We start from the raw sequence: 24194 nt of genomic DNA on the forward strand, positions 1-24194 counted from the left end.
AACATAGTACTTTCCACTCTTAGTTGCTTCTGTACATTTGTGATCAGATAATCAAATCCAAGTAGATGTTGTCCACTGCCCTCCTCTGCAACGGTCTCTGCACTGTTTACTATTAGTTTTCATCCAGCCATTAAGCTTGTAAAATCCTTCAATTTCCCCTTTTGTTTACCCACCGATGTTTAGAGCCCATAGCTGCCTCTGAACTCAAGTAAAACCTGTGACTGACTTCATATCGCTGACCCCATGCACTTTGCACATTTGCACTTTCTTTTCCCACAAATCCCTGTCAGAAACCTTTTCTCATCTTTTTGGGCTCAGAAAATGGAACTTCGGTAGGCTGCTAATATTAAAGGCTTCAGCAGAGCTTCCTTTTAAAGTGCATGGCCTCGTATGTAAATTCAGTTCATTCAAGTCCCCATCTCCTTAGTTATGTGCAAGATGTTCTGTAATGGAATGCCCTATTGTTCCTTTTTGCTTGCCACCATTTTAACTACAGCAGTAACCCCATATTTAAGGACAATAGTGGAGCAGTAGAGGGTGCAGCTTTACATAATTTTGATGCAATGAGGAACTATTTATGGATTCCAGTACTGGACTGGCAGATGATCCTGCAGGTGAGGATTGAGGTGCATTGATTAAGCTGTGTGCATTAGCCACACTTTCTACAATGCTAACAAAAATGCATTACTGTTTCTTTATTTGTGATAACGCAAGAATAGCAGAGATTTGACTTAAACAAGTACATGAAAGACCTGTGTTGGGACACCAGTGCAAAAAAGCAGAAAGATGGGCTGCAGGCCAAGAATGTGAGCTAACGGCGGAGTTTTTATTTTGAAGGTATTGCTATTATAAATAAATGCACTTTTTGATGAAATGAGTGAGTTTAATCAAATGATCAGTTTAAAAAAAAAATAGTAGTACCTAAACACCCAAAATAAAATGTTACACTTATATACTGGCCAAAGTATTTAAGACACCTGAGTTTAAGCTGCATTGTTTTTATTTTAAGAATTAAATTATTGGAACAAGCAATTTGAATCAAATAATTTGTTAATTAACATGTTTGTTCTGATGCTGGATGTTTTTACAGCCAGTTGCAGCAGGAGCAGCTAGGGTCAAAGACCAGGGTAGCCTGGCAGTGTTGCTGATAGGTGATTCCATTGAGGCAGTGCCAGACGACATTTTTGTTTCCGGCGACTGGGTAGAGACCGCTGGCTTTGCCTGCACAGAATCCACTTCCACCAGAACTTCCACCGGAGCTTCCACCTCCACTGCTGCCACCGCCAGATGGAGCTGCTGTGGCAGGTGCTGATGTGACTGGAGGAACAGGAGCCGCGGGAGCTGTGCAGCCTGCAATTCAGAGGAAAACATGTTGGTTCTCCCATGATTACGTTCCCTTTTCAGTGTGACTATCAATCAATCAATCAATCAATCATTTGTAGAGCGCACTACATACCCACAAGGGTCTCAAGGCGCTGGGAGGTGAGGGTGGGGGGCCGCTACTGGTCAAACAGCCAGGTCTTGAGTAGCCTCTTGAAGGTCAGCAGGTCTTGGGTCTGTCGTAGGCTCAGTGGGAGGGTGTTCCAGGTCTTGGCGGAGAGGTGGGAGAAGGATCTTCCGCCGGTGGTTGTTCTCCGGATGTGAGGGACGGTGGCGAGTGCAAGGTCGGCGGAGCGGAGCTGGCGGTTGGGGATGTAGAAGGAAAGTCGTCTGTTGAGGTAGGCTGGACCGGTCTTGTGGAGTGCCTTGTGTGCGTGGATGAGGAGCTTGAAGGATATCCTCTTGTTGACGGGGAGCCAGTGCAGGTTTCTCAGGTGGGGAGTGATGTGGCTGTGGCATGGTACGTCGAGGATCAGTCGTGCAGAGGCGTTTTGGATGCGTTGCAGACGTTTGATGAGCTTGGTCGGGGCTCCCGTGAAGAGGGCGTTTCAGTAGTCGAGTCTGCTGCTGACGAGGGCCTGGGTGACTGTTCTTCTTGTGTCTGTCGGGATCCACCTGTAGATCTTGCGGAGAATGCAGAGGGTGTTGAAGCAGGAGGAGGAGACGGCGTTGATTTGCTTGGTCATGAAGAGCATTGAGTCGAGGTTGATTCCCAGGTTGCGTACGTGGTCGGTGGGTGTCGGGGCTGTCCCCAGTGCCGTCGGCCACCAGGAGTCGTTCCAGGCTGAAGGGTTGGAGCCGAGGATGAGGACCTCCATCTTGCCCGTGTTCAGCTTCAGTCGGCTGATCTTCATCCAGTTGGCGACGGCCTTCATTCCTTCGTGAAGGTTGGATTTGGCGGTGAGGGGGTCCTTGGTGAGGGAGAGGATCAGTTGGGTGTTGTCGGCGTAGGAGATTATGTTGAGGTTGTGCTGTCGGGTGACGTGTGCGAGCGGGGCCATGTAGACGTTGAACAGTGTCGGGCTGAGGGAAGAGCCCTGGGGTACGCCGCAGATGTAAGGAGCCGGTCCTTTCCAGAGCCTTGTCTCTGATCCCTATGGCGAGGAGGCGTGTGCGTAGTGTGTGGTGGCAGACGGTGTCGAAGGCGGCGGAGAGGTCCAGGAGGATGAAGGCCGCGGTCTCACCGTTGTCCAGCAGGGTCCTGATGTCGTCGGTGGCGGCGATGAGGGCAGTCTCAGTGCTGTGGTTGCTGCGGAACCCTGACTGGGAAGGGTCCAGGATTCTGTTTTCTTCAAGGTATCGAGTTAGCTGTCTGTTGAGGATCTTCTCGATGACCTTGGCCGGGAACGGAAGCAGGGAGATGGGCCAAAAGTTCTTGAGGTCTCTTGGGTCCGCCTTGGGGTTTTTGAGTAGGACGTTGATCTCGGCGTGTTTCCAGCTCTCTGGGAAGGTCGCGGTCTCGAGGGAGAGATTGATGACTGTAGGAGAGTAGGGTCTGCTATCCTATGGTCACCCCAAAATTTTGCTTTTGCTTCACTGGTTTTATGACTTAGTGTGGCTGTGGGCCTGCTAATCAGTCCCACAGCCCTGCTGTTCTCTCCCTAAATTAATGCCAACTGGTTCACCTTATAGACCCTGTAACAGTGTACCCCAGGTACCCAGGGCATAGGTGTATCCAAGGCCTACCAGGGGCTGCAGCATGTATTATGCCACCCCTGGCCTGGCCTCACTATTTGACACAACTGGCTGATCACTCAGCTGGGGTAAGTTGGTGTAATCACCTCTTACTTAGATATAGTATATCTATATCTAACATATATGGACACATGGTAACCTATCAGTCACTCCTATGGCAGGCCTTAACACTCCTGGAGGCAGAGTGCTTGGTTTCATATGAGATGGTGCTCTGGCATGAGCTGAACCTGTCTGCAGCTTTCGGAACAACGTCCTTTAGCTGTTTCCATGATATTGCCAATCCATATACTCTTAAGTGCATTATGAACCTCGCAGTCAAATGCTAACTCTGGTTTGGCTTTATCAAAACATGTCGAGTAAGGTGTCATACGATTTGGAATACTATCCCCTCGCCAATTCTGGCGACGGGGGTAGCATTCCACCCTTCTAGAGGGACACGACATGTACCTAACCTGAAACCCGGGTAAAGTTAGACAGAGCCTCAGCATCACATAATGGATGCTGCCACCACAGACACAAGTCTGCCCTCCTGCTGCTGGGAGTCCTTCCAGCTTGGGAGGTTTGGACAAAGGGTTTCCTGTCAGGGGAGGTGCTTGCACCACCCCAGACAGGATTTTGTGTAGTGGGTTAGGGAGGGCTGAATAGATTGAGACATGCCTGGGGCACACAAGGTGTCCCTGTGCATATGCCAGTTCAAGCCGGAGCTGGGGCTCTCCAGCCCCAGCCCTGGCGCGAAACTGAACAAAGGAGAGGGGGTGTAACCACCCCACTTCCTGGTCCCACCCAGAGGAGGGACCTAGCAGGTAATCCAGCCCCTAGATTTGGAATAAGAGTAGGAGCTGTGTCCCAGGACTTTAGATCATCCTGAAACTCGACTTGAAGAAGAAGAATCACTGGACTTCGACGTTCTGCTGCACAGAAGACTGAAGAGAATCTCCCTTGTGGTCAAGGAGTGACCACCCTGTGAACACAGGCACCATCCAGCAACTCAACGACTGCTTTGCCGCCGCCTCCCGCCGGAGACCGAGCCCAGAGCCCGACAAGACCCAGACTCCCAGACATCTCAGAGCCTCACCCACAGTCCCTGCAAAGAAGAGACCCGAGAGACGTGAGACCGGCCATCTTGAAATGTCTTGAGATGTCCACGACACACTGACTGCGCAGCACCCGAGGCATCCTCATCGCTGTGCATACGGCCCTGAGAAGCCCCAACACCGAGCAGCATTTGCACCAAAGACCAGCCCTCCAGCATCCACGAGATCTGCTTGGGGCCCTGTTGCTTTTTGACACTCGACGCGTCATCCCGGTTACTGGCCCGTTGGCTAGTGGCCATCTTGGCGACAAAATCTACGAACAACACTGCTGGTCTGGTTGCTCCAGACTGGCCCTGTGAAAAGGAGCAGCCCCTTTGACCTTGCTGGTTAGAGTACCAAGCTTTCATCGACTCCTGCGTGGCTTGCATTAGCCAAGGCCTGTTTGCTCCAATCGAGAGGCCGACACCGCCATCAGCTAGAGCCTTCGTGGGACAGCTCGTGAGTGACTCCTGGACGTCGTCGACATCTTCACTTCCACGTGGCTGCAGAGACAAGCTTCACTTTTTCACCTGTTGGCACCCGACATCTCCTGGTTCCTTCCTGGTTCCGCGCCGGTCACTGGCTAGTGACTCTGAACAGTGTCCCCTCTGCTTTCAGGTCTTCTACTCTTCAGATCCACCCTTGGATCCACCGGAACTCTTCTCGCCTGGTCGCCTGCAGCATCTTCATCTTCAGGCTCCATAGACCTGCACGACGAAACCCGACGCACTTTGACACCTATGCACCCGCTTCCTGTGGGTGAGGTAACGCTGGCACTCCGGTGCTCCTGTGTAGAGAAACATCTCTAGTGTCTAGGTTTCCAGTTGTTAGGTTCTGGTCCATCCGGAAGACTCCCTTTGCTTTAACTTTGTGACTTTTACGCACCCATTGAGTCCAATAGGTGCACGCGTGTAACTTTCAACACTGCACACGCATCCTGTGGGCCTCCTGGTCACTAACTACTGTTAGCTCCTTGTAGTCCCAGCAATTCTCAAGGCCCTAGGCCTTCTTACTTTTCTATACGTGGTTCTTAGACCACTATTTTAGTATATGGTTTAGCGGGCCAACCGGGCCCATCCATAATTGTGCAACTTTTGTATATTTAAACATTGCCTTGTTTTAACGAATGTGCTTCTGTGCTCATAAATTATATATATATAGTATAGGGGATACTTTTAGTGAATAAATACATATATATTTTGAATATATATCTGTGTGGTGTCCTTTCATTTGGTATTCAAGGAGGTTACATATGGTAAAACAGCTGGCTTCACATGCCCTCAAGAGTTTAGCCTGCAGACTGCACTGTCCACGCTACCACTAGGATAGCTGGTCTATCTAGGTTGACTTCAACCACCACCATAAGGGTTGCTTGGCATGGTACAAGGTGATCACTAGAAATAGTGAGCAGCATATACCAGGCCAACTTCTCACAATGACGTTGCGCAGATAGGGTGCGATGGAGCTGCTGGCTTTGTTGAAGATGTGGTGCGGAAAAGGCTCTGATGGGGAGCCGGAGTGGATTGTGCTCATGGTCTTGATGGTGTCATTGAGGCTCACGTTGGCCCAGGCTAGCAGGGGGTCATGGTCGATGGTGTGCGGAGAGTCTGTTGTGTTGATGTCTGTTGGGGCTGTCTGGGTGTTGAAGCTGGCGTGGATGTCTGCTATCTTGCGGTCGAAAAAAGCGGCGAGGGAGTCACACAGGGCTTGCGACGGCAGGATGTCGTTGGTGTTGGAGCTGGGGTTGGAAAGTTCCTTCATGATGTTGAAGAGCTCCTTGCTATTGTGTGCGTTGTTGTCGAGGCGGTCTTTGAAGGAGGCCTTCTTGGCAGTCCTGATGAGGTGATGGTGGTTGCGGGTGGCGTCCTTGTGGGCTGCGGGGCTGTCCGAAGTCTGGTCACTGTGCCATTTCTTCTTTAGTTTCCGGCAGGCTCGCTTGGAGGCTAGATGTTCTGGGGTGAACCAGCTGGCCCTCTTGCTGGTGTCTCTGTAGGAGGGCTTCTTCAGCGGGGCGAGGGTGTTGGCACAGTCATCGATCCAGCATATGAGGTTGTGGGCAGCGTTGTCAGTGTTGTAGAGTTCGGTGGGTGGGCAGAGAGCGAGGTTTGCGTGTAGTTGGTCTTCGGTGATTTTGCTCCAGCAGCGGCAGGGGATCTGTTGGGTGCGATGGTGTGTGGTGGGTTTCTGGAAGGTGAAGTGGATGCAGCGGTGGTCAGCCCAGGGGAGTTCGGTGGTGTGACTGAAGGAGACGTGGGAACTTGAGGAGAAGACGGGGTCGAGCGTGTGGCCGGCGGAGTGGGTAGGCGTTGTGACGAGTTGCTTCAGTCCGAGGTTGGCGAGGTTATCGATCAGGGTGGTGGAGTTGCTGTCGTTGTTGTTCTCAAGGTGAAAGTTCAGGTCTCCGAGGAAGATTTAGTCAGTGGAGGTAAGGGCGTGCGTGCAGAAGGGACCCTGTGTGCGTTTCGGGGTAGCTTTGAAGCAGGTGTGGGTCCGTCCGGAGTTGAGAGCGTGGAGTGTGCTGGCATCGTAGTGGCGGCGGTCATCATGGCGGGCGCGGAGACCATGGGTTCTGTTGCTGGGCGCGGTCCAGGCGCAGACGGACGCAGATGGGCTTGCCTTAGGCGCGCCTTTGGCGTGCCAGCGGCGCGTCCACTGCGTGCGGCCGCTCAGCAGCTGCCATATATGGGGAGGTGGGAGGGAGGAGCAGCTGGGAGGCGGGAGGCAGGGCAGGGGCAGCGAATGAGCGGTCAGGGGGGCGGAACGCAGCGGCTGGAGCGAGAGCGGTGAGGGGCGACGAAGGGATCAGGAGGCAAGCGGGCACATAATTACGGGGCAACGAGGGGACCGAAGGTAAAAGCGGGCAGAGCAACATGGGGCAACGAAGGGTACGGAAGGAAAAAATGGGCAGAGCAACACGGGGCAACGAAGGGAACAGAAGGAAAAAACGGGCACAGAAACATGGGGCAACGAAGGGAACTAAAGGCAAAACGGGTACAAAAATTACGGGTCAACTAAGGGAATAGAAGGAAAAAACGGGCAGAGAAACACAGGGCAACGAAGGGAACAGAAGGCAAAGCGGGCACAAAAATTACGGGTCAACGAAGGGGACAGAAGGCAAAGACAGGCAGAGAAATACAGGGACAGCGAGGGGAACAGAAGGAAAAAGAGGGCACCGAACAAGTATAGGCACCGGGGGAAGACAGACAACATCAGTCACAGACACCAAATAACAATAAAGGCAATGCAATGAGATACAGATGGGGATACAAACCTTCGGCCTACCACTGGCCACCAGGGATGAGGCGCAGGTGGTAGCCTGCGGGTGGAGGAGGGCCTCGATCTTCCTCAGCAGCGGCAACTGGGGCAAGGACACACAGGCGGTGCTGTTCGGAGGGGGCGCAACCTACCTAGCAGGGTCAAGGGTCGCTCTCCTCACCGTGCAGCGGCTGCCATATATGGGGAGGTGGGAGAGAGGAGCAGCTGGGAGGCGGGAAGCAGGGCAGGGGCAGCGAATGGGCGGTCAAGGGGGCGGGGACGCAGGTGACGCAGCGGCTGGAGCGGGAGCGGTGAGGGGCGACAAAGGGATCAGGAGGCAAGCAGGCACAAAATTACGAGGCAACGAGGGGAACAGAATGCAAAAGCTGGCAGAGCAACACGGGGCAACGAAGGGAACAGAAGGAAAAAACGGGCAGAGCAACACGGGGCAATGAAGGGAACAGAAGGAAAGAACGGGCAGCGAAACAGGGCAACGAAGGGAACAGAAGGCAAAGCGGGCACAAAAATTATGGGGCAACGAAGGGGACAGAAGGAAAAAATGGGCAGAGAAACACAGGGACAGCGAGGGGAACAAAAGGAAAAAGAAGGCACAGACCAAGTATAAGCACCGGGGGAAGACAGACATTAGCAGTCACAGACACCAAATAACAATAAAGGCAATGCAATGAGATACAGACAGTGATACAAACCTTCGGCCTACCACTGGCCACCAGGGATGAGGCGCAAGCAGTAGTCGGCGGGTGGAGGAAGGCCTCGATCTTCCTCAGCAGCGGCAACTGGGTCAAGGACACACAGGCGGTGCTGTGCGGAGGGGGAGCGACCTACCTAGCAGGGTCAAGGGTCGCTCTCCTCACCGTGCAGCGGCTGCCATATATGGGGAGGTGGGAGAGAGGAGCAGCTGGGAGGCGGGAGGCAGGGCAGGGGCAGCGAATGGGCGGTCAAGGGGGCGGGGACGCAGGTGACGCAGCGGCTGGAGCGGGAGCGGTGAGGGGCGACAAAGGGATCAGGAGGCAAGCGGGCACAAAATTACGAGGCAACGAGGGGAACAGAAGGCAAAAGCTGGCAGAGCAACACGGGGCAACGAAGGGAACAGAAGGAAAAAACGGGCAGAGCAACACTGGGCAACGAAGGGAACAGAAGGAAAGAACGGGCAGAGAAACACGGGGCAACGAAGGGAACAGAAGGCAAACCGGGCACAAAAATTACGGGTCAACGAAGGGAACAGAAGTAAAAAACGGGCAGAGAAACACAGGGCAATGAAGGGAACAGAAGGCAAAGCGGGCACAAAAATGATGGGTCAATGAAGGGAACAGAAGGAAAAAACGGGCAGAGAAACAGGGCAACAAAGGGAACAGAAGGCAAAGCGGGCACAAAAATTACGGGGCAACGAAAAAATGGGCAGAGAAACACAGGGACAGCGAGGGGAACAAAAGGAAAAAGAGGGCACAGACCAAGTATAAGCACCGGGGCAAGACAGACAACATCAGTCACAGACACCAAATAACAATAAAGGCAATGCAATGAGATACAGATGGTGATACAAACCTTCGGCCTACCACTGGCCACCAGGGATGAGGCGCAAGTGGTAGCCGGCGGGTGGAGGAGGGTCTCGATCTTCCTCAGCAGCGGCAACTGGGGCAAGGACACACAGGCGGTGCTGTGCGGAGGGGGAGCGACCTACCTAGCACGGTCAAGGGTCGCTCCTATCCAAGACTACAGGACACCTCTTGTTAATGGGATCATAAGTTGCAGATCTCCAACCAAAAATCCAACGTGTGCAAAGAAGGCAGTATCTGGGCAGCCATTTAGGACATATTTGAAATTCAGTGTATGTATCATTAGGAAAGTGTCTGTTTCGATTGGGTATCCCATGCCCCACATTAACTTCCATCCTTGCTAACCAATCTAAATCCTTAAACCAATTGCATTAATTAAAGAAGAGCATCATGAGTAGAAGGTACTCTTGAGACATTCCGCAGATGAGGGATCTTGAGACATTCTGAAGATGAGAAGCAGTCTCCTCTGTCTAGAAAAAATAAAATTGAGTCTGCAGCCCAAACTGGAGAGATTGTGCTTGCAGCAGGTTCTTTTATATAAGGGTTTCCTATCAAATGTAGGTGTGTTCAGATTGTATGCATGGTCTGCATAGGATCTGGTCATAGATGGTGTGTTGTATGTCAAAATTTATTTATTTATTTATTTTTTTTTTTTTGCGAAAACCTTTATTGTACATAAAAATCAATACAAACATGGGCCTACAACCACCAGGGCCGGCCGCTAATATGTACATGATCAACAACATCAGGGCAGCAACAGGCCCCCTGGGGCCCAGCCGAATTAACAAGTTACTGAGTACACCACAGAGATTATCAGGATACATAGATTTTAGAAATACAAACAAAAAAAAAAGAAAATAACACCAAAAAACAAGGCGGAAACCATCGAAAAAGGGGGGCGTCTAACCACATCCGGGGAACTGCACAATACAAACTCCAGTGTATGTCAAAATTGATAGGTTTAAGGCTTGGCCATTACAAACATGCAGGAATGGTTTACTGTAAGACCGGATATGTGGGCACATTTGAGCAGCGTGTTTATTAGTTTACACCTAAGATAATGGTAACAAAGATACAAGCACTAGCCACTGATGTCATATTAAAACAATTCTACAATCATGTCTCTCACCTGAAGCCTGCACTCCGAGAGTAATCTTCAGAGCAGTGATCAGGGGGAACTTTCCTTGGTTACAGAATGTGCCTGTGAAGTCGTCCAGGTCAATGGCCCACACCATGGCACCGGCCAGGTTGTTCTTCATCAGCCACTGAGCCTATAAATAGTGGATGGAATATACTCTTATCTTATTACTTCCATAGATAAATACCAAATGTTGAGACTAAACAGAGAAGGCAGGATAGGTGGTGGCATAGCCATCATCTTTAAAGATACCACCAAAATCTCACTTATAGGCAATGTACAAGCAGACTGGGTAGAGATTTGTGTTTTTAAAATTGAAATCTCTCCAAAGGACTGCTGGAGGGGTGCCCTAATATACTGCCCTCCAGAACCTAAAAAAGAATTTAGTCGGCTTCTCACATAATTCATTGCTCTCCATGTTGTTGCATCCCAATATTTTCTTTTACTGGGTGATTTTAATTTCCATTGAGATGATTCCACTAATCTTGAGGTAGTTCAACTTACCTCTGACGTAACTTCATTAGGCCTCCAAAAGAAAGTGATAGGTCCCACCCTCAATCGGGCCACACCAGATTTGATCTTTACAAATTCTTCCGCTTTGTCTTGTGATGCCCCTCTACCTATTCTCTGAACGATCACTCTCTGACTTGTTTTGAGACTATTAAACCCAAGGTGCCTGAGCATACACAGAAGGCTTCAAAGACAAGGCACTTGTGCCTTTTCTAATGTATTTAAATTTACACCTACTTCAGCTGACTCCGATGTCGACAAAGTTCCAACAGGTTACCTCTAAGCTGCTAATGCAGCTTTTAACAAGATAGCCCTTATAAAACCTTGCTCTAATTCCAACCATGGAACGCACGCACTCGGGTACACCCTTGACTTGCGTACTGAAAAGGCTGTGTAAAAAGCTTGCGAGACAATGGCGCAATTTCAATAATCTCATTGATAAAGAGGCATATAAACTAGCCTTAACGAAATATCACCACAACATAAAAAAGCCTACAATGTACACATTTCTCTCCAAATTAATCAGACTGGGAACTCCTCTAGGGAGCTCTTTAAAGGCTTAATCCTTTCGTCTGCTCTCCAGAGATTGTATCATCACAAGCTCTTTGTGATTACCTCGCAAATCACTACAAAGAAAAAAATCAATATAATTTATCAGAATTTTCCCAAAATAACTCCGCAAGACAGCGAGCAGTTTAATCCTTGTTTATCACTCTCAACCAATGGTTTTAAGTTGGGCAAATTTAAACAACTCTTGCCTGACTCTACTCAGAAGGTACTGGCAACTGCTAAATCAGGGTCTCTCTTAGACATCAGCCCACCTCGTATCACAGTGTCCTTGTCCTTTCAGCTTGCACTGGCCATTTGCTCACTATTTAATCTATCCATTGTCACTGGGAAAGTCCCCCCGTCTGGAAAGCAGCATTGGTTTTAGCAAGGTAATTGTATAAATGGTCAATCTTCAAATAGTACCTTGAGAGTAACACTCCTCACGTTATCGTATCCAAGCCACTCGTTACCATGGTATGCATAGGGAACCTCTTCAGCAGACGACCAGTTCTCAGTAGCTCCATTCTTCAGGAAGGTACAGATTTGTAGTGGTTTAAGTTTGAATAAAGTTTGCTTTAAAGTAAATATCACCAGTAGATGAAGAAATGCTGCTCAATTTGAAACACAAGTGCACTTTAATGGAACACAGCATTCTGGAACCACATCGCTCTCTGTCATGTATCCTCACTCCACGATGGCTGTGTCAAGTCTCATAATTCAAATCCCAGGCAGTGGACTGATGGAACTGTACACTTTTATAACATCCCCCTTCACCCCACCCCGTTGTGCTCAACATTCTATGTCCGTGTCAAAAATAAAGTTTTTATTTTTTACTGGGGGATATTTTTATATCGCATACCTAAACCTGGTGGGTAGCACAGTGCTATTACCTAGATCAGATCATTTAAGTGTCACCATACGCAGCTTACAGAAGCAAGGGTGGGGGTTTACATAAGGATTTGATGAAGTTACAGACGTTTAGTATCTCAATGAGTAAAGTGAAGGAAAGTTTGTCTGTTGACATATGACTATCATACGAGTGTAAACTCAAGCTGTTTTTATTTTAGAATTAATTGTTTGAACAAGACTTTTGAATCCGAGAATTTGGGAGGTTACATGTTTCTATCGACCTGTTGATTTATGTTGGTAAGATAATGAGCTAATTACTTATTGGTTAAAATCGCAATGTTAGACATTTGAATCGTAATAGGAGTGTGGTGTGTAAAGCTGTTTGTTTGCATTAAAATCATATTTGTGCATCCCGATGTTGTAGTTGCTCAGCATATTTCAGCCCACTAAAGAATCTGTCAAAGTGGGTGATTGTGTATTAGGGTACTTTGACTCACATACCTCATAGTAGGCCCAGAACCCGGCCTGTCTGGTGTAAGGCCTGGCAGGTTCAGCTCCAGAGGTTGGGGCTCCAATTCCATTGTTGGATGGGTTGCGCACAATGAAGATGTGTTCATAGGTCGGGACTCCCAACAATAAGTTTTGACGCTGGGGCACCGTTGCTCAACCAGTAGTTCATGACGTAATCCTACAAAGAGAATGCTTGTGTTCAGGTCAGAAAATCTGTGATGTGATATGTCAGTCAGTTCATACATTCTGTATGATTTACTGATACTGAAAATTCAACTGAAAACATAGACAACTTGAACCTGTGCTGGACTGGAGCTTCTCCAGCACGTGTAGCTATACTTACAATATTCAAGTAGGCATTTGCTCCAGTGGCTGCAGGGTTGGTGTACAGGGGGCTGTTTTCTCCAGTGTATCCCTCCCAGGATCCATGCAAATCATAGGTCATCACATGGATATAGTCAAGAACCCTGCCAGAAAAATACATGTTACAATTTTAAGCAATTGAAATCTTTTTAATTATTAAAAGAACTGTTTTTGCAGACACAGAGTGTTTAAATTCCAGGTATTTTGCTCAAACTCTATTTTTTGTGGTTTATTTTGTGAGCATTTTTGCAAATATTCTTTAAATAAAATACCCCTTTGAACCAAGGACACATCAAGAGTTTTAAATATGGTGTATCTTTGCCTTTAGTGTGGCATTGTAAGAAATAAACTTGCCATCAGAAGACAAGACGTGAAATGTATTTTCCAGCGTCACTCCCTACATGCTACAAATGTACTATTTTTTTAAAGTAACAATCTTTTGCATTTAACTTTTTAATCTACATTTTTCTCTAAAACTAAGCTTAGCAGAGAATGACAACATTGTTAATAGATTCATTTGCACATATTATGGAACTTTAACATGTTTGTATATAACTCTGCCAACGATGCCATTGGTGATGTTAAGATGAATCCATGAGCGGAGGTGGAAATTTGTCTTAAGTCAGGTATCTCGACATTTATGGCTTGTCATTGTAAACATACTGTCATTCTAAATGTGCTTTTAATGAATGTCTTTGTCATAGAGTTTGTTACAATTTTTGTTTGTTTTGTTATAGTTTCCCTATTTGGTTTGTTATAGCATTCATTCATATCTTGACAAAGTTTGCATAGTAAGTAAAACATGTTTCACATGTTTCGTTTTTTTTTTGCAGAGTTTTATGTAGCGTGAACTTGACCCGAATCCAATCAGGTATCAGAGCGCTTTACATAGCACCAGTTATGTTACATGAGGACACACATTCATTTTTTTGGTTAGGCACGGGGAGTGTTAGATCTGGGGGTCTCTAATTGGCAGGGTAGGTACCACTGTCCAAGTAGGGACCCTTGCTTCTAGTCAGGGAAAGGGGGATACACTGTTAAGATAACCCCTGCTCACCCTCTAGGTAGCTTGGCCTGAGCAGTCTAGGCTATCAAAGGCAATGTGTAAAGTATTTGTACCAACACTCACAGTACCACAGTGAAAACACCACAGATTTACTCCACACCAGTTTTAGAAAAATAAGGTATCTTTACTAAAAACTTCACAAGACCAAATACTACAGAAAAACCAACATACAATTAAAAAGGTTACTTTAAATATAGTTCAAGAGTTTGCAGAAAGTACTCCAGGATGTAAAAATCAGTGTCCTGCACAATGCGACTCTCAATGCACAAAATGCGACACTCTCGTGCCCAACAGTACCTGTAGTTGCGTTAAGGTTCCCAAAAGCTATATCAAGGAAGATGGCAAAGGCGATGCGATACTCCTGAGATCTTGGGGAGGCTTTGCAGCAGCCCTGCTTCACGCAGCAGAGGTGGATGCGCCGGCTCCGATCTGTAGGGGGAGGATGCGATGACTTTGGCTTTCGTTGCGTAGGTTTCTTAGGGGGAAGCTTCACGCACAGGTACGATGCGACGATCTTCGATGCGGCGCGATGCGCGGCGCAGCGCTGACTTCTGGCGCTGCAACCCTCGATGCGTCGCGGTGCGCAGCGTTGACTTCTGGCGCCGCAACCCTCGATGCGTCACAGGACGGGACTCTGCGTCAATACACACAGCGACTGGATACTTTCACGCACCGGCAGTGGTGCGGCCCGCAAGCTGGTTCTGCGACGACCCTCGCAGCGTCAGGAATCTTCACGCACTCGGCGATGCAGGGAAATTCTCCTCGCACTCTCGGTTCTGCGACTCGCAATCGGATGATGCGACCCTCAAACTGATGATGCGATGGGTACCAGTTACGCTTGTTCACGCTTCTACTTCCCAGCTCCCAAACACAGCAAAACGACCTCCTGAGGCCCCAAGACTAGGCAAGCACTACAAGGCAGGTCAGAACTCCTTCAGCAGAGTTCCAGGGGAGCTGGTGGTGAAGTCCTTTTGTTCATGGGACTTCTTAACAGGGAGCCAGCTCTCCTCAGGCCCTTGGAGATCAGAATCAAAAGAAGGGAACACAGCAAAGTCCTTCCCTTCTCCTTGGCAGCAAAGCAAAACAGTAAGCAGGCAGTCTTCTCCTCTTCAGTCCTTTTCAGCTTTCTCCTTGGCAGAGGTTCCTTCTTAGTTCCACAGTGAATTAAAGTTTAGGTGTCTGTGGTCCTCTTCTTATACCCCTCCAAGTCTTTGTCTCTCTTTGTTTCAGTGGGGGGATTCCCCTGCTCAAACCGGTTCTTGGGTGTGCTCTGCCCTGGAGCAGCTGGTTCCTTTCAGAGTGAGGGGCAGGGTCGTTAGACGCTCAGCAGGAGGTGGAGCCTTCTTTGTGCTGGCAGAGGCAGAGTCCTCAGCCTGGCCATCAGGGGGTGGAGCCAGCATTGTGCTGGCAGAGGCAGCCCTACTCAAACCCAGGGGCTACTCCTCCCACCCATCTAGAGCAGATCTCCCTATTCACCCTGCTGCTGACTCATCCAGACTCCTGGAGCCACCTAGCCCGTCACATGACACCAGTCAGCCAATCTGCACACAGGCACACAGGAAGGTTAAACAGGAGAATAGCTACTTTCTGAAAAGTGCTATTCTCACACAGTGAATTTAAAAACCATCTTGCTAAAAAGATGTATAATTAAATTCTGAACACAAGGATACCAAACTTGGTTTTTCTATCTTGCCTTTAGGGGAAGATAGGCATGTAAACAGCCTCCCCCATTCTGTCCTATGGGCAAGATGGCCTCTCAGCAGTGAAAAACGAAAATGGCTGTAATTCACTACCAGGGCATGTTACACTCCTCAGTACATGCCCTACCTTTCAGATACACTGCACTCAGCCCAGGGGGGTACCTAGGGCCACCATAGGGATGCCTGACATGTACAGAAAGGGAAGGATAAGGCCTGGTCAGTGGTTGCACATGGCAGTCCTGGACTGCACATCGGCACTGCAAGCAGTGCCTATGTGCACTAGCGCTACTCCTGTGGGTGGCACAATCAGTGCTGCAGGCCCACTAGTAGCATTTGAATCACCAGCCCTGGCACATTCAGTGCACTTTACTAGGGGCTGACAGGTGAAACAAATATACCAATCGTGGATAACCAATCAATATAACAATTTACCAAGGGAGCACTTGCACTTTGACACTGATCAGCAGTGGCAAAGTGCCCAAAGCATCTAAACTAGCAAAAACGAAATCCAGCATAGCGTCAAAAATACAGGTGGTAGAGGCAAAAAAGTCAGGGGTAACCACGCCAAAGATGCCAGGTCTAACAGGGAGATTAAGTGATTTGCCACAGGATGTTCAGCGTCATTACCTAGACTCAAACCCAGTTCCCCAGGTCCGAGGTCGAGTGCCCTAGCAATTAAGCCAACTCCTCTCCCCAGTTCTTCAAACTATGCAAGTGAATGATAGGGTAGCTAAAGGCAGAGTTTTAGACCGCAGCCATGTTACCTCAGATATTACTTATAGTTTCCTTATGGAATCGTATTATAGCCTGAGACAGAAGGGCTATATGTTTATTAAACATTTCACCCACTAGGGTAGAGTGCTCTAAATTAAAACGGGAGAAACATGAAGTCCAACATTGGAATGTTGGAGCTCCGGGCTTATACCAGCCACTGTAAGCCCCCAGCTACTCCATTGTCTTCAAAGGAGCTCTCAGCATACCAATGAATAGAATTTGCATATGTAAGTAATGGCGTTTGTTATAGCTTCTATAGCAAATTAGAACATTGGAATGTTGAGCCCTCCATTCAAGACAATGAATCAGCAGCGCCCTATATGAACTAGTATAGGCCCGGTGCTCTCAACATTTCAATGTCCTAATACACAGCATCTGCCTTTATTTTTCCCCTTCTTCTCGAAAATTTATTATTTAGGCAGAGGATAGTGAAAGGCAGAGGCTGTGCAGGCGGACACATACAGCCTGCACTCTTTCCTCCTCCTGTAGCTCAGTGTTACTAGGGCTTCAGAAGGATGAAGGGGTGAATGCTGCTCAGCTCCTGGCTCTCCCTGGATTGGCTGAACTACAAAAAGCAGTTCTGCCAAGCCAGGGGGAACCAGGGGCTGACTTCAGCCCCCTGTCACAGCTCTTGCTGTGACTGTTCAATAGCTGACAGCTGTGGCCCTGCGTGCGCTGTTAGATGTAGAAAATTCACTGCAAGAGCTGTGAAACGAAGTCTTCGGAGCCCAAGGGGAGGCTCTGAGAGCACTTTGTGTTTTTTAATTAGAACATTCTGCCCTCATGGAGCAGAATGTTTTATTAGCTTCATAGCCCGCTGTAGCTGGGCTACACTGGCCATTAAAGGCCCACTCCCTTGTTAAAGGCCTGAGCCGAACATTGGAGCGGGCCTTTAATGGCCAGCATAGCCTGCTACTGCAGACTGTAAAGCTATAATAGAAGCTATCGCGAGCTACATTACTTATATATGCAAAATCTATTCTCTGGCAAACCACTGCCATAGGCCAGTGCCTGCAGCAGTCTTGGAACCAAGCTTTGACCAGATTGCTTGTTGTACTTACGCTGAGAGCTGAGGGATCTGGTACCCAATGTGTGGATGTTGGAGATACCTCCAGCCACTGCTGCAGTCACCATGAGGCGAGGCCTGTTGGTCTGAGTGGCCTCCTGCTGGAAGGCTGCAAACATTTCTTGTAAAAATTAACAGAAGAAACCACATGTTAACAAGTAAAGCAAGGCCAAATTGAAAAAGGGTGGCCTATAATTATAATTTATTATTTGAAAATGTCTGTCGTATCCAGTTAGTGTTAGTGTAGTTCTTACACTAATCCATCCTTTAAACCCATTGTGCCTCATAGAAGTGTTTTTTGTCTTCAAGGAGGGGGAAGCCAGTGGTAGTTACATGTAGGATCAAGAAACCCAAATTCCAGTCCCAACTTGCCCTCATTAATGCATTGTTTTATGCTGGCCATATCACTTGCCTCATCTACAGACATTTTTGAGCTCTGTATGAAACAAACACAGCATAACTGCAATGTCTTTCGGCACATTAAAGCCTCTATTTTCTAGATTTCACACTTGCATTTTTTTCTGTCTGAAAACAGTTGAATCTGTTGGTATTGCTCTTGAGTTATTAGTATTTGTATAACCAATTTCTATTATGGACATGATGATTTGGTACTCTGGGTTATTGAGCAGATTGAAGATTAGTTTGCTGATGTTTTTATCTGGTTACCTTTGATCATTTTATTTGTATCTGGTGCGTATGTAGTGTAAGTGAATAAGAAAGCAACATTTGGTACTTTCAACCAGTGGTAGCAAGATGCTGTAAGTCAGCTGCATTCTTATTTAGAATCTTAGGTTGCCATTTGGAACTTTTGTAGTGACGTCCCAAGAGTTACTGTAGGGCATCTAACAGGATAAATGGACATTGGACAGCTTCTTGTCAATCTTGCCTCTTTGTTCCCCGCCCCAATCAGAGATCTGCTTTGCCACAGATCCACTGCCACACCTGCCTTTCTAACACCATCTACTGTAAAATTACATATTAATGTCTAATGAGAGGATCTCAGTGGCTAAACTGAATCTTATTAGGTGTGCACTAGTGAACTCTCTTGGCACCGTCTTTTGAAATATTTTCTAATCCTATACTGCTAGATAGACTAAATCTCATCGAATTTGATTCCTTTCAGTCCTTTTTTTTTTAAAGAAACAAACAAACAGTTTTGTGCTTATACTACTAACAGTCATCTTTGATTACCAGTCTTCTGTTTGTGATGCCCTTTGACTTCCAAGTTAGAAGTGCCATTTTTGTAATAGTTGCAAGTAAAAAATGTAATTCCTATGTATTTGATTGCAATAACTTGCTTGTATACCCAAACATTACCATTTAATGTACTTATTTTTTATTTTCTGGCATATAGATGCTCAATATTGGAAACCCACTTCTCTGTTGCCATGCAATAATAATTCCACTAGATTGTTAGAATGCTATGGTGTTATTCCTTTAATTTGTTGTCAAGGCTTAGTTCATCATTCAGTCTCTACAATTGCCTGATATGTCAGCCATTACGGGTCACTTTTAAAGCAGGCAGGCAGTTACCTTTTGTTAGACTCCAACTGCACGAATAATGGAGTGCTAAGGTATTAAATTGCCTAGAAAATAACCTGGGCACTGTACCTTTTATGTACATCATATATGCTCCTCATGTCACATAGTACATCCCCTCCACCATTTACACTCCATGTTACCTGGACCAGTGTGGTAAAGGGGTGCTTGCCCTGAGGGGAGCTTCCTCTAGACCCAGGGTACTCCCAGTCAAAGTCCAGCCCATCAAACTCATACTGTCGCAGAAACTTGATGACAGAGGTAATGAAGGTCTGACGGTTCTGTGGGGTGGAGACCATGGCAGTGAATCTGAAGAAGAAGACCATAGGGATAGAAGCGTCATCAGCTGAGGGATGGTTTTGCACAAAGCCTTAGAGTTCAACTCCATTTAAAATACTCACGGGCTGTGCCAAAGTTCCAGCCACCGATTACCAGCAGAGTTTTCAGATTGCCATTCCTAGAAAAGAAAGCAGCCAATCAAGACTATGGTTCCTAGCAAAGTGTTCAATCCATCCAGCACGTGGTGATGCTGGACGTCATGAAATCGAATTTCTTCCCATATTTCGTAAACATTTGTCATCTAGCAATATTTACCACTTGTAGTAAAATGTGATTTCAGATCCCTCCCACCGCACTTCAATAGCTGTGATATAGTGGCTTGTTTCTTTGGATATTCGATATAGTGGCTTGTTTTTTGGATATTCGATGCACACACTTTGATCATACATTCAGTTTTTTTATTACACTTTGTACATGTTTTATACTGTGTGGCACTGAATGTCAGTTTTGAGTGGTTTTTTTTGTCACTAGGACCTTTTCAAGCCAGTGCATAATTTTTAAGAGGCTTTAATATTGTAACTTATATTTTGCGAATGTTCTTGCACTGCTTGCCCAGCTTGCACTGAAAAGTAAGAATAAAAGCCAGTGCTTTGGTGAGAGGGCGGTAAGACATTAACAGATGTTTACCACACTTTAAACATTACTTCTAAAAGAATAGGATTTGTTCATGTTAAATTATGTGCAATAAACATAAACTGCGCTTAACTGTGGAATCAACATAGGGCCAGGCAGGCAGTGTTTGGATATTTTCAAGGTGCTTGTGCTTGCTAGACATGTTATACCATGCTCCAGGCTGTCTGTTACCTGTAGTAGAGGTGAGTTAGCTCCTGTTAGGTCAAATAGCACTTAGAGGTGCAGAACATTTCCTAGGTCCAGTAGTATGTGAAGTTGGATGAGAATATTGCAGAAGTCCAGATTGCTGAAGTATAGAACTTATATAAGTAGTTCAGTAGAGTTTAGGCTATGTTAGGGTGGGCATTGTGCAGTGGTAGTTGCTGGGAGAGGTTATAGTTGATCTAGGAGTAATCAGTTTGCAATTTAGTCAACCTATTATTTCTAGGTTGACTAGAGTGGAGCATAGAATGATTATGGTTTGTGTTGAACATGTGCAGGTTTAGCAATAAAAGTTGAAGAGGATCTCTGACACTGGACTTCAGCTCTGGACAGTGGTGAGGAATTCTCAAGAAAGTAAGTTCTCCACTGTATTATAAGAAAGGGCTCTGCATTTACCACCCAACAAACCAATGCAGTCCCTTAGTAGCATCTGATAGGTGTTGGAAGGCACATTAATTTCAAGCCCGCACATGAAATTGTTTGATTATTGTGCTGCTGTCATTTGAATTTGGCTGTGCTTGTTTTATTTTTTGTGATGCATGCCTCCATGTGCTCTGTACTAATTACTGAAAGGTAATTCTATGCACTAAAAACAGGACTCACTGGTTCTTGAGGTTCTGGAAGGAGTTGTAGAGAGTCACGTCATTCCACTCAATGGTTGTGATCTAGTTGTTGGACATTCCAGCAAAGACGTAGATCAGGTGAGTACACAAGCATGGGTCGATGTTGTCAGGCTTAAACTTCCCCAGGCCAGGCCTGTACTGAGCCCAGTTGGTGAAGTAGCATGTCAGCTCGTATGCAGAGCCTTCAGCAGGAATAAAATATAACTTTAAAACCATGATTCTTATGAGACTGAACCAGAACTGCCACAGATACTGAAGTGGGAAGCGATTGCAGCATGGTTTGAATACATGTTAAGGTACAGTAGTTACTGGCCCCAGTACGGGGTAATCACCTGCAAATGCTTACGAATTCCTGTCTATCTGTCATGTACACTGCAAAAGAATGTTTTCGTTTAAAACAATAAAAACAGATTTAAACAAAAAAAATAACTTTAAAACCATGATTTATGAAGGCAGGTCTTTGAAGCGCATCCATTATTCATAATTTTGCTTGATGGGGTGGTGATTGTGAAAATGTAACCATTTTTCTTTTTTTAGTGAGTTTTATGTAGTTTTTGGCTTTTCGCTGCAGTATAGAACCGACCACCACTTGTAGCAGCGCGAAATAATTCTTGCTATTTGATGCTCTATCAAAATAAATCCCATCACAAGTGGTTTCTCTGAGAAATAAAAAAACCTAACCGAGCCAGCTTTCTGAGCTTTGCACTCGCTGTCAGTGGCATCATGTGGCCCTGATAACATTCTTAATACAAAATGTGATCTTTTAAGAGCAGTGTTAATTTTTGTATGCTTGTGAGACTACATAGCAAGAACCTGACTACAAAGCAATGGAAAACTGCATAGCAAAATGCCTCTAGGCACTTCCAAAGCCAGTTCAAGTTCAGACCTCAACAAAACAAAATAGTTTGAGTAAAGTGTAAACCTTCTTATTAATCTTGTGGCAATAGTTCATATGACTGATTGTTCTGGGCAATAAATTGGCCCTGGTGTATATTTTAAATAAAATGTCAAACATATGCTACATTTTCATTTTCTGAAAAGCAGTTCGTTGGACATAGGGAGCTTATACTCTGTTGGCCCCTCAAACATATATTTGTAACCCAACCTTTTATTTCTGAGATATAAATTAGTTTTGCTTCCCATAACCTTTCTAGATTGAGATTTGATTCTCATGAAGAAGGACGAACGGTTTACTAAGACTGCATTAAATAAGCCAAATTGACCAGTCTAACTCAGATTTGTTATTCTTTAGTCCGCATATAAAGTGATAGGGAAATTGTATATGCTGTAATTATAGATTGCAGTGGAACCTTTTACAAAAGTATCTGATATGCCAGGGTCGTGTTATCTGAAAGTTGTGTCAATGCTTATACAGCATATACATTTTTTTTTTTTGGGTAAACACATTCTTCTGTAATCTTAATGTAGGACAGTCCTTTCCAAGACAAATGGGCACAATTTTTAAATAAAACTTACCCAGCTGAGCATTAAGCAGGAGCGCAAAACCTACAAAAAATAAACACAGATTTTAAAGACAATACATTCAAACAAGTAGACTTTTTAAGAAAGATGTAGTTGCAGATGTTCCTTGGTATCAAACTTCTTTCAGATAAAATGATGCCAAAAGATGCTCTTCGGCTGTCTTCCGGCAGTGCTAAGCTGGTTTTCAAGTTATTGAAATTCTAGCTGTGGATCGAAATTCTTCAGAGCGGAGACAATATGTAATGAAATAAGATAATGCAGTGTGTTCAGAGATGCCAGCACACATCCCATAACATTACTTTTGTCTTGATATTGCTCGTTTTCGGAAATCATATCGCAATGACTAATGATGACTACGCATATGAAAATAGCTTGATTTTCTTATCTTTAGCAATGATATATTGGATGAGTTAGTGTGGATAATTTAAGTAATTAACAAAGTGTTGTTGGGGAGAAAACATGATGGTCAGACCTTAGAGAGGGCAACTTTTGCTGACTAGCCTTGCTCTTGTGAACAATAAAAAGTAACTCTACAATGTTGTGGCTTGTTTCTGTCGCTACCAGGTGTTAGTAGACTAAATTGCTGATCTTGTTTTTACCCAATGCCTTTCAGGACATAGTAATCAAATGCTATTGTTTTGCTGATACCAAAGGTAATGCGAACAAATCAACCAGATGAACAGTTGGTCTCTACTAAAGCACAGAAACAGCAGGAGACTGTCAGTGCACCCAGGCTCCAGCGATTAGAATATCTGCAGATCACATGTGAGCTCTATTGTTCACAACAGTTGGGGTTTACCCATATCCAAGAAAAGCTAGAGAGCACTCAGTGAGAAAACAGTGACCAGACCACACTGACACCATATAGAGATCACACTGCCACCAAAAGATACATTTTTCAGCACACAGATGTCTCGTTCTGAGGCCCTCCCTTACCAATAAAAAAGATACTGCTCAACCACAAGCACACAATCATGAGATCAGTTGTAGACCTAAAGGGTGCTTTATTCTAAACAAAGGAAATGCTGCAAACCACCCACCTATCCACAAGACGTGGTGGAGAAACGAGCCACAAGCTGGAAATCACTATCTAGCGTTCTAGAAATTATATTAAATTCTGAGAACGAGTCTGACGAAGCCTCCCGTAAGGAAGAGTAGCTTTGCCATATTTGCCTCTGTACTGATCCTAAGCTGGTTGTTTCCTGCTTATATACCTCCTGCCTCAACTGTTATCCTCTAATTTTGTGATTAGTTGTTGGATTAATAGGCTGCTATCTTACTTTTAGTATAATTAGTACCTTTAAATAACTCCAGAAATAATGTTATCAATTTATAAGGCCAATTTGGCAAGCAATTTTAGTCCTTTTTGGCAGTTGTTGGATCACGCTAAGGGCGTCTTTCAATCCCCAGAGGTGTGCATTGTATTTACTGTGCAAACCAAGGACTATGGATGCTGATTATTTTGTGGTGCCTACTGATCAAAGCATTGTTATTTCTGCCTCATATGCTGTATCATACGATGGCATTGATAACCTCGACAGAAGGTTCCATTTCTGGAACCATAGGTAAACATCTCCTTGACGTATCGTCACTCTGACTGATAACAGAAATAATTTGTACAATTAAACAAGTTTAACAGACCCAAGGACCTAGCGAAGTTCATCAACCAGTTGTGCTTTTTAGGAGAATGGTCTATATCTACTGCATTTTTAGCTGTGAATAGAATGAGGTTTTCTCTGAATTATTCATAACTATTAAATTTAGAAGGGATACATGCAACAAAGGTACCAGACTGACAAAGCCCAATGAAGGACAAACTACATTGAGGCTCAAAGTATGTCCACATCTTTGTACTTCTGACTCCTCTGAAAA

The 24194-nt window shown here is 45.9% G+C and overlaps 1 pseudogene across 1 annotated transcript; it reads right to left on the bottom strand.

Moving 5' to 3' along the window:
* Positions 1 to 1079: 1079 nt before the first annotated feature.
* On the bottom strand, positions 1080 to 23489 carry LOC146870809 (acidic mammalian chitinase-like; annotated as a pseudogene). Its single transcript, XR_014979654.1, has 11 exons — positions 23462 to 23489; positions 22317 to 22346; positions 20821 to 21022; positions 19442 to 19501; positions 19169 to 19353; positions 17501 to 17626; positions 12880 to 13003; positions 12530 to 12714; positions 11601 to 11722; positions 10110 to 10251; positions 1080 to 1350 (listed from the first exon to the last, which is right to left on the bottom strand). The product of XR_014979654.1 is annotated as an acidic mammalian chitinase-like (transcript).
* Positions 23490 to 24194: the final 705 nt, after the last annotated feature.

This window comes from Triturus cristatus, chromosome 1_1, assembly GCF_964204655.1.
Source record: "Triturus cristatus chromosome 1_1, aTriCri1.1, whole genome shotgun sequence".
NCBI lineage: Eukaryota > Metazoa > Chordata > Amphibia > Caudata > Salamandridae > Triturus > Triturus cristatus.